We start from the raw sequence: 11,936 nt of genomic DNA, 5'->3' as shown, positions 1-11,936 counted from the left end.
GTTTTTTTGTTTGATTTTTTTCCCATCACTTCCATTTGGATGCTAACTGCCTAAAAAGAAGAAGAAGCAGAAGGAGGAGAAGAACAAGGTTCTTAATTTTTCTATTATTGTGCATTTTGTTTTTCCAAGTTTCTCATGATTCTGGTTGGCCTCTGTGTGCCTCTACCCTTAACTCATTTGTTTGCTTTACAGACTGGTTTCCATGCATGACCCCAAGCTTGTGGATTAAAGACTTAGATTTTGGACTAACCTGGTTTCTAGTGTTCAGTGCTTGGATCCTGTCCTCACTGAATACTCACAATGTTCAGTAAAATTAATGGGATTTGAAATTTTGGCTTAAAATATCAGATATCAGTGACTTTAGCCTGAAGTGATATTATTTCTGTACTCACATCTTACACAGACCAAAGAGACAAATTCTTTTTACCAGTGGAAGTAAAGAAAAGATTGCAAAAGCACTATATAGTTGCAGCTCATGTGAGAATTTGGAAACACTTGAAAAAATAATGGCATCGGGATCTTTAAATAATACAATTTTAACCAAAATTCTGAACAAAGAAAGACAAACAAGAACAACACGTTGACATTTAAGGCAAACACAGTATGTTAAACAGGTCAACATGGCAAATATGGATACAAGCACACACACACACACACGCACGCACGCACGCACGCACAGAACAAATTCTTTCTAAAAGCTTGATTACTATTTCTTCTTACAAATATTTATTCATCCATTGTCCATCCATTCTTATTCTTCTTCCGCTTATCCTTATCAGGGTTATGGGGGGCTGGAGCCTATCCCAGCTATCATAGGGCGAGAGGCAGGGTACACCATGGATTTAGAGTCACCAATTAACCTAGTGTACATGGCTTTGGACTGTTGGAGGAAGCTGGTGTACCCAGAAAGAACCCAAACAGACACAGAGAGATCTTGCAAACTCCAAAGAAAGGCCTGATGTGGCTGGTGGATTCAAACCTAAGATCTTCTATCTCCGAAGCACTGGCGCTAACCACAACACCACTGTGTTGCCCCACAAATATTTAAGCATTTAAAAAATGATATCAGCTTCTCTGCACTGCACTACAATTCACCCCGACTTTTACAGTGTGACTGGTTTTGTATGTGTCAGTTGCATACCAGTATCCGAGGATAAAGCCCTTATCACCCAACCTGTCACTTTTAACAAGCAGCCTTGCAAGTAATGAGCTAACAGTGGATTAAGACAACTTCCAGATGAGAAGGCCATGACCACAGCAGCAGCAGCATATTTACATATACAGCAGTGTTTTCAGCAATGCAGTTCAATTACTACATTTTGTAATAAGAAGAAAAAAGATGCAAACAAATAGAGCTAGGCTTGGTATTTTAAATTAGTTTGTTTTTCTCCTTTAGAAGCGCTGTGGCAGCAACAGCGCTACAGAGTTAGCCACCTCAGCAAAACCTGTAAGGGAGAATAAAGGAGGGAGAGAAGGAGGAGTGTAGTATTAGCAGAGAGCCTGAGGTGGTAAGTAGCACAATAGGGAAAACACGGCAAAACTAATACTCCCTGAGGAGGGAAAACCACATCACTGTAGATTTCAAAAACATAATTATTGACGGAACATGTTTTGTCTGCACTGGTGGCTTACAGCATTAGATTGCCTTTTCCAATATAAAGGGCATGAGCAGGAGGGATCAGGATGGTCTTCGCTCAAGCCTGCTGTTATTTTTGCTTTGAAAGAGCTCTAGGGGACATATTGATATTTTAGCAAGATGTAATCTATTATCCTCGTTACAGAAAAAAGGCTAACAAGAGATGCTGTTTGTGTGCCAAGCACTTTGGGCGAAATGCAAATGCAGCAGCTCAATCTTCCATCAGGGCTGCACACAGCTGATGAGGGATGATTTGTGTGTGCATGCGCTGCAGTACTGCTGGGTTTTACACACCACCAGAGGAGAAATGCAGCCCTTGTACATCCATCCCTCCATGCAAGACAATACATGAAGAAAGTTGGCGCTCATGACTCTCATTTCTTTCCATGAATGTTGGTGCTCCACTCTCTGCCTCTGGAGGGCTAAATTATTTATGTTACATAAGGAAAGAATTGCTTAGGGATACAACGACAATAAAAATGGGGCTCAGCATGTGGCACAAACACACTCACACAAATGCAGGCATATTTATGATAAACATAATTTGAATATGGACACATGCTTTAGCGGTAGTATTAAGTATTATCGTGCTCATAATTTTAGGTTTTTTGATTGGATGAGTGAGTGACTTCTCGGGAACACAGATTAATGTTTCATGTTGAGCTTTGAGGGGAGCAAAAATTGATGCAGTGTTGCTTTGCATTGAGGAGAGCTCAGTGATCAGTAGTTTAACATAGCAGCTTGTCGTGATGTAAACTGTTCTGATAGGATGGAAGTTTCATCACTCATGACACATTTTGTCATGATACTGGTGAGCATCGTTTTTTTCCCCCCTGGCATCCTGTGTTTTCCTGTGTCCATCTTGTGTGCAGAGCTCTGGTTTCTCACCTGTTCTGCTCACCTGCTATCCATTGACGGCAATCAGCATTCGTCAGCTACCTCATGGTGGTAACCAAGCCTCATTGCTTCTTGTCTTCACGTCTATGCTTTTGTATTGACCATGATTTCCCTGTGCCTTCGTTACCTCATCAAGTCATTGCTGAACTCACCTGCAGCTTAATACTCTGGACGCTGGTCACCTCAGCAAGATTCTCTTCAACCCACTGCAACCTATCTCTTGGAATGCCTGTTATATTGTGCCTGCTGTCTCCCTGAATTACTGGAAAGATAAGGTTGGAATGTAACTCAATAACAGTCCTCAAGGACGCTCACTTGGCTGCCAACCCTGGAGCTTCACGATCTCCACCTGTGAGTAAGCCTCCAAATACAGCAACCATCTTCTCTCCAGTAATAGTTCACCTTGCTCAGAACCTAATCTCACTTTCCCTCTGTTTCAGTGCCTCCAAGTCAGAGATTCCAGCTATGTTCCCTCGTCTTGTTTCTATTGAATCTTTGTGCACACAATAAAGCTTGTTAAAATCATATCCCTGCTTCTGTTTTTTTCTGCGTTTGGGTCCACACCCACATACCGGCCTTTGGGCCCCCTTGACAGTGTGAACTGGCCAAGCAAAAGACCCAGTATGGACCCAATATGGACTGCGATTTCCAAGTAAGAGGCGATTCTTGGCGAACATGAACAGACTTTACAATTTCTAACAATGTAAAACCATTATGATACACAAGAGGAAGTTCTAGCTACTGTATTGGAGCTCAGGTCTGATTTTGCCCCTGGTTCCAATTGGTCACCTGGTTTTTCCTTGCCACCGCCTCTCCCTGCTCCAGAGGGAGTCATTCTGACCTTGCCACTGCCTCATCTCTGCAAATCAAGCTGGTGTTTTTCAATGCAGTCTCCCTGGCACCTGAACCCTTCTCGGGGAACTCAGTCGGTCCTATTGCAGTGTTCTCTAGTGTTCGGCGGCTCACTGTGCTTTTACCGTTCCACATCCGATGTCAACTTCCGCTCCTGTTTTTTTTGCTCCCACAAATTATTTAATTGCAGAACATCTGATCATTTTCTTGTGACTTGTCCGGTTTGGCCAAAAGGTTCGGCCTGCTGGTAATTTCGGGATAGGCGGATCTCTGACTGACTCAAAGCCCTGTTTATTATCACCAGTGTAACTTAGTGCAAACCAGATAACTCATTCTCTTCATGCCTTCACTGATTCCATGCAGAATTTGATTGACACCAAGCTGGCAAAACTGCCACTCATTCCGCTCAACCCTTCCATACTGGCCACTGTGCTAAATCAAATGTTTTGCTCTAATCACTCCCGAAACCAAACTCACGTAACCCTGATGTGCCCTTAGTCTTCGGGTATCTATGGCTAAGAAAACACAATCCATACATTGACTGGTCAGGTCACCAGCTTACTAGCTGGAGTCTATTCTGCTTCACTAACTGCCTCTACCCCCAGGAACACCAGAATCATCACCTGCCATTTCTCCACCACTGGACCTTTCCTCAGTTCCCAACGAATATCATGACCTCAAGGAGGTCTTTAGTAAGGACAAGGTGTTGTTTCTTCCATCTCACAGGGCTTATGATAGCGCCATTGAGCTCCTTCCTAGTGCCCCATTACCCTCTAGCAGACTTTACAACCTGTCTAGGCCCAAGAGGAGGGCAGTGGAAAAATATATCCTTAAGTCATTGGCAGTCGGCATCATCCGTCCATCCTCCTCCCCAGTAGGTGCAAGACATGGGCCAACTCCCACATCACGGAAACACCTTCACCTGTTTCTCGGTTTTGCAAACTTCTACCGACATTTTATTCTGAATTACAGCCAGGTAGGTGCGCCACTCACTCACCTCACCTCCACTAAGATTCTATTCATCTGGTCCCCAGAAGCCAAAGCAGCCTTCCTTAAATCAAAACAACAATTCACCTATGCACCTGTTCTGGTCCACCCCGATACCACGAAACCATTCGTTGTAGAGGTAGATGCCTCAGACACAAAAGGTATGGCTTGCTGACATCCTTCTCAAATCACTCTTCTGCAAGCTTGCTCCACGCTACATTGGAGTATATGAGATCGAAGCCATCATCAGGCCTATGCCAGTTAAATTTAAACTCCCTGCCTACATGTGCATACATCCCAATTTCCATGTTTCTCAAGTCAAGCCAGTGAACTCCAGTTCTTTGTCACCTTTGACACATTAAAAAGCACATTTTATTACAGTTAGAATTTCTAGTATTAGTGAGATCTTAAGAAAAAAAAATCATCCAACTTTACACTTTTTAATCTTATTAAACCCTTAGCAACATGACCTTCTGGGTTTAGGTCTATTATCAAGACAGTCTTATATCAGAAAGTCATTTTAATACAGGGTCAATGTTATATAAAAGATCTAGTTTAAAGTAAAAATGATCATATTAAAAATAAAATCCAGCCAAGTGTGACGTTAACTGTCACAGTGCATCACTCAACTTCCCAAATTTTAAAAAAAATTTGAACTCCTCCTTTAAATCTGGTAACTTTTTATTCAGGAGAAAATGCAGGCACTGCAGCCTGAATATGCTAAAATGCCCCTCAGAGAATAACAGTTATTTGCATGTCAAAGTATGAATCTCAGTGGTGAAGCTGTAGCAAAACCATTAGAGAGTTATCCTGGCTGCCAGTTTTTTCAACAGTGTTAATGTAACAAGAACAACAATAAAATTGCTTTTAAAAAGTGATTTTTCACAGTGTCCAAGTTACAAATCTGGGAACATCACTAGGACATTTTTACAAATGTTATGACTTCAGGTCCGTTGGAGATCAGATAAACTCTAGGAGAGAGTCAGTAAGACATTTGCAGAGAACCACAGAGCAATTAAATGTGACAGAACACAGAAAGCAATGGTCTTTGAAAATACTTTAATGAAAATATAAACATTTTTTCAGAACTTGGAATCAATTGTAATGCATCATTTAAGCTAACCATTCAAGAATAAGTCTACAAAATCTATCATAGATCACATAGTATATGACAGTCACTTTCGGAAGATCAGTACTCAGGAAAACTATAAACTTTGTTAAAGGTTAGGCAGAGACTGAGATATGAGGGGTGCTGAGCAAAATGACCACCCAAAGAGGAAAGAGTCCTCTCCACTTTATTGATGTGACAGCACAACTGTCTAAGCTAACTGTTACTGCTTCAACATCTCGATCATGCAAAACACGACTGAGCTTCTAAAGAATTATTCCTCTGTCCTTCTTCTCTTTGACTCATTTTCTCATTGTCATTTTCATGACTCTGTAGCATCCGTCCTCAGGAGGAATGTAAAGCACATTAACTTGGAACAAAATTACACTATAAAATGGGAGACAAACCTAAAGCTGTAGAGTACCTTTTGGTGTGTCAGATATCTCATTTCATTAAGACCCAGAAGTGGTTTATGAATGTTAACAGTACGCAATACTGTATATAGCCCAATTTTTATGACCAAATATGTGCACAAGTTTCTTTATGCTTTTCAATATCAGATATAGTTTCCCAATATAGGTGGTATTGTTCACCTTGTGAGTCTCTGTATGTGTGCTTGTGTGTGTCATCACAGCAAAATGTGGTCTTAGAGACATCTAGCTGTTGTAGTGGGAAATATATCAAAGGTGGTTTTGAGCACTTTTGTGGGTGTTTGCCTGACAGCCGGACTATCTGTGGACAGATTTTGGAAAAAAAAAAAAAAAAAGTGCAATCGGCTGCTGCTCCAGGGTAAAAGATCATTGTCAATTAAAGACACATATGAACGTGCACCTGAAGCCCCACCATGCCTAGTGCCTTACAGTATTATTCCTGTGGCTTTCTATTTCTGTGAAGAGTCTACAGCAACCATGCTTTGTTGAACAAAATTACAAATATATCAAATATATCAAAATGTGTCATAAACACATACTTCATCTGAAGCACTCAGTGGGCAGCCATGGGCAGAGCTCCCCGAAGAGTGCTTCACAGCTATACGGAAGCCTGCACTATTTAACAGAGGTCACCACACAAAATGATATTACACAACCCTGCTTGGCACTTTCTCTCTCTCTCTCTCTCTCTTTCTCTGTTTCTCATCTTCTGTGGTGCACTGTGATATATTTTCCCAGATGCAGCAAATTTTCCCACATCTTCCTCCTTTTATTCATTAACCTTGCGGTGAACTGAAACAGCACCTCATTATGAACATTTGAAAGGGACAGTGTAAGAGCCACTAATCAGATCAGACAGCAAATAAATACCAGAGCATGCACACATGCCAAGAAATGTTCAGTACACACTCATCCCTGCATGCGCGCACATGTGCACATATACACTACTTTTGGGGAATTTTGGCTGGATTTCTTTTAGTGTAATGAAATTGTGGTAAGTAATGAAATAAATGCTTAAGTGGCAATTCAAGAGTAATAGATTTACTTGAGAGGGTAGGCTGAATAAAGAAAAAGCTTTTTCTTTTTTGTTTTGTCATTTTTATGCATGTGACATCATGATGGGAAAGGGGGAGGGGTGTGTGTGTGTGTGTGTGTGTGTGTGTGTGTGTGGGTGTGGGGTTAATACAGAGGAAGAGCAAATAAAGATAAAAGCAGACAAAGACAGAAACATCCAAACAGACAAGATGAGAGATGGGGGATTGGATAGGAGCCTCAGGTCTGAGGTCTTTTGGCAATTAAAGTGATTAATATCCTCCTGCCGAGGAACTGATGGGAATGGGGGGTGTTTGGTTAATGGAGTCAGATTAAGAATAATTGTTGCTCAGACAGTCTGTCTGTAAAGGACTAAAAGAGGCTGAGAACACCTAGAAGAGACAGGGTTAGATGCAAAGATTGTTCACATAAAGTTGTGATACCTAGAAGCTCCCTGTGTATCCTGATGGAAGAGGAAAATTGAGAAATATAAAATGACAGAACAATGATAAATAGAAGGGGCTAACAGAAGCTTTTGTGGAAGTTTATGTTTTTTCCCCTCACAAATCCATTCTGGCATTTGTTCTTGATGCCCCTTAATGAGCACCAGATCCAACACCTGAGTGCACCTTCTTGTCAAAGCATCAGGCTAACAAAATACACTCATCAGTAGTGTTATTTACAGCGATAACATTCAGGCTCTCCACTTCTTTTCCAGTTTTGTTTTTATTATATTTCCATCTATACATTGCAGAAAGTCGGTAAGCAGTGGAGAGGCCTTAAGGTTTCAGTAGAAATTAGTTTATGCACTGAATCAACTGCTTGACTCTTAGTTTTACTTGTTGTATTCAGAGCAGAATCAATCCCAGTGGATTAATGGATGTAATCTGAGTGTGCTCCAGGCTAGTTGGTGATGTTATCCTGACTCTTCTTCTTTCATGCTTGTCTCCTTAGGGAGGCCACAGCAAATCAGCTGCCTCCATCTCATCCTATCCCTAGCATTCTCCTCTGTCACATCTACCTTCTGCATGTCTTCTTTCATTAAATCCATGAATTTTCTCTGTATTCTGTCTTTTTTCCTCTTCCCCAGCAGCTCTATCTTCAACATCCTCTATCCAGTTAATCTACTATCCCTCCTCTACACATGTCCAAACACTCACAGCCTTGCCTCTCTGACTGACCTCACCTGTCAGTCTGCTCATCACCACTGCAGCCAACAAGGGTCTCACTTTGAACCCATATGTTACTTGTACACACCCCACCACTGTCTAGCTGCCCTCATACATGTTCTGTATCACCCTCAGTTACTTCTCTGCCACTCCGTTCCTCTCTTGGCACCCTATTATATGTTTTCTCTAGATCCATAAAGACACAGTGCAACTGTGACCTTCTCTATACTTCTCCATCAACACTCTCAAAGCTACGGAGCCCCTCTGATGACATGGTCCAAAAAGTAAATAAATTGTGGCCACAAAATACTACTTCGTGCCCTCGAAATAGTATAACGTGCCCACGAAATACTTATTTGTGGCCATGAAACACTATTTCGAGGGCACGAAATAGGTATAACGTGCGCAGGAAATCCTAATTTGTGGGCACGAATTGGGTATAACGTGGCAACGAATTACGCATTTGTGGCAACGAAATAGATAACGTGCGCACATCATATTGATACAATTTCTGGACAGCTGCGTAGAGACATAAGCATAAGAGTAGGATAAACCTATAGACCATGGACAGAGACAGTATGATTGAGTTTTATTTTAGGCTGGGAATGAGCTACAAATGCATTTTGAAAAGCCTGGCAATGCAAGGAACCATTATTACGGAGAGACATTTAAACAGGATATTGAGAGCCCAGTTACTTTTCAGACGTAAGTACGACCTGGACGCCGGGATAGATTTTATTGTCAACCAACTGCAAGGGCCTGGGAAGGATCACGGTTATCGGTCAAGTGTTTCGTGCCCACAAATTAGCATTTCGTGTGCACGTTATACCTACTTCGTGCCCTCGAAATAGTAGTTCGTGGGCACAAATAAGTATTTCGTGGGCACGTTATACTATTTCGAGGGCACAAAATAGGTATACTACTACGAAGTAGTATTTTGTGGCCACAATTAATTTATTTTTTGGACCATGTCATCAGAGGGGCTCCGTACAAAGCAGACATCAGATCTGTAATGCTCTTTCTCAGCATTAAGTCACACTTCTCACCTACCTTCCTTCTTTTTGATAACAGAGTCCCAACAGATGTTTTATCAAAACACATCTGAGGAGCTAATGCGGCTGAAAATATTCACTAACTCAAGTAATCACAACTTCTTCCTATAATGGAGTCCAACAAGCACCTTCCCAAATCAGTTTTTCTCAACTGCATCATGTGATTGGATATTTAATATGAAAAGGGATATTACACTTTTACTGCCCATCCTGCAATTCATGATTGTCTTGTTGTTGTTTTCTTTTTTTTTTATCCATTCCATTTATGCCCTTTATGCAGAATTACCACTGGATACATATTCATGTGACGTCATGCCAGAAGGGAATTTCTGCTCAGGCAGTGAGGGCAGACAAAGGGAACGGAGGAAGAAGGAGGAGGAAAGAGATGAGGAATGAGAACATTATGTGTTAGGTTGGACCCCGCTGGAGTGAGAGCTTAAGTGAAATGGTTCCCCGTGGGAGAGAGAAAGTGAAAAGAGGACTTGCTTGTCTTGTAAATAAAAAATTTAAAAAAAAAATGTGAGAGAAGGGATGGGGTGACTGAAAAAATAAAGGACAAACAGAGGTAAGAGAGATGATGGTGAGAAAGGGTTGTTCCTGGTTTGGAGCAAAGGAGATATAGGTTGTTGTACGAGAGGGTTTTTACCATTGCAACCCTTGCTTATAGCCTCCTCTGACGTACTTGTCGTCCTGAAGGCCTGAATGATTTATTAAAGTGAGGAGTGGCAGAGAAGAGGGCAGCCAGGCGAGCTCTGATTAACTAGGGGAGCAAGGGAGGACAAGCACTCCTCTATTATTCATTACACCACAGGAGCACAGAGTGGGAACACAGGAAGAATGGATGTGGTAGGGAAAAGAATGAAAGAAAAAGGCGGAGTGGACATATTTGCATGGATCTGTCTGCTCACCTCAGTGTCTGATTGAGAAAGGAGCATGAATGCAGAAATACAGGCACATGTGCATGCGTGCAAACAAATCCACATGCCAACAGACACTAACATGATGTCCCTTGAAGGCAGTTTGCTGGCTGTCACACATAATATTCACAGAATACGAGAAGACATCAGTATAGTTCTGATAGCTGAAAAACAGATATGCATATTTGTTGCTGCACTGTAGTGCTAGAAAAGCAAATGTATACTCGTTTGTTGTTCTTAAATAATGAAGCAAAGCGTTCCCCCGCTAACCAAGAAGGACATCAGATTAATACCTAAAAGGTAAAAACATATAATATTGATGCCCCTTTGGGTCAACTGGTTGCTCTGGTTGAAAACTGTATGTTTGTGGGTATGTGTGTTCTTATAAATGATTTTATACCAAAAATAATACCAACTACTAATAATAATTTACATTTATTCCATATATTTTTCTCTTTTGGACATATCTGTTGATTCAACATACTCTCAATCACTCAGGGTAGGCGTAATGAATCGCATTTTTCATGGCTAGTTGGTTTATAGATAATCGCTACATTTCTCCGCAAACAGAAAACTGCCTGCTGTGTTGTTTTACACCTTTTATGGCTCTTCATTTAATTTTCTCATCCAGTTATAACATTTATTTTCCCTATTTTTTAGTAGATTCCCTTCAGCTTTCTACGTCATTTTATGACAGCAAAGCTCACTTTCTCTCTGTGTGATTACATTCTTATATGTCTACAGCAGTAAAGGGCCAGCCTGCTGTGTCAAGTAGCGTTGCCAGACACGATTGGGAAATATGCTGTCTGAGAATTGCCAGCTTGTCTGAAACCATTATGTGTGTGTGTGCAGGTGTGGTATGGTTGGGGGTCTGAGTCAGAGTTGAATGCAGTGTGAGGAAATGGAAGAAAAATGAAAATGTGCACTGACAATGCAGACTGGGCAGGTAACCACACTGACAGCAGGCCACGCCACTAACAGTTCATTTTGGTCCATCGTGGTTATAATGGGGTTTAAATGAGGCAGCAAATGAGTTCTGCTTGAAGAGAATTACTGTTCTGCAAAGAACTCTTCACAACTTCAGATGCAGTTCTTTTACCAGTGCAGGTCTTGCAAAGAGATGTGGGGTTTGACTGAAGACTTGTGATTATATGCAAAAAAAAAAATAAGGGTTTTGAGACTCTTCAGAAACAGAAATTACTGCAGAAAATGTTATGCTTTGTAAACCAAAGCATTGGCTGCAGAGGAAGACGGTGTTTAACCATTAGGTTCAAACTTTCAGATTATTATTACTACACTGAACCGTGCTGGCTTTAACAATGATGGGGACTATTAGTTTATGTGACAAGAACTCATTATTTATAAAATAGCAGTATCAATTTTAATTGTAAAAAAACAAAACAAAACCTTGATGATAAAACTGATTAAGTGGCTCACCTTGCTCATCAGCATCCTGAAATTTTATCTTTCTAGAAACCAAAAGAGTGAAACAGCTCAAACAACATCTTACCTCATTGAGTTGCTGACTTACATAGTTTCTTATTTTTTAATTTAAGACAAAATGATTTTCCACTGCATCATGTGTTCCTGCTCTATACCACGGCCTTCTAGCTGAGTCGAAGATCTATTTCAGTGAAACATTATGTATTCTGCCACAGGCCACTGGACATTTCAGTTCACTTAAATCACCTGAATTATTCACCAGACACACAGCATTAGTTCATCACAGCTACACACCAGTGTGTGTGTGTGAGTTAACAGTGTTGCCGTATATCCACTTTTCTGTATGTCATTATTATCATGTTTGTATAATCTGCATAACATGAAACATTTAAAGAGAACAGCAGTCAGCTTC

This window comes from Oreochromis aureus, linkage group 14 (genome assembly GCF_013358895.1).
Source record: "Oreochromis aureus strain Israel breed Guangdong linkage group 14, ZZ_aureus, whole genome shotgun sequence".
Taxonomy (NCBI): Eukaryota; Metazoa; Chordata; class Actinopteri; order Cichliformes; family Cichlidae; genus Oreochromis; species Oreochromis aureus.
The sequence above is the reverse complement of the archived record's forward strand: the minus strand, read 5'-3'. Positions refer to the sequence as shown.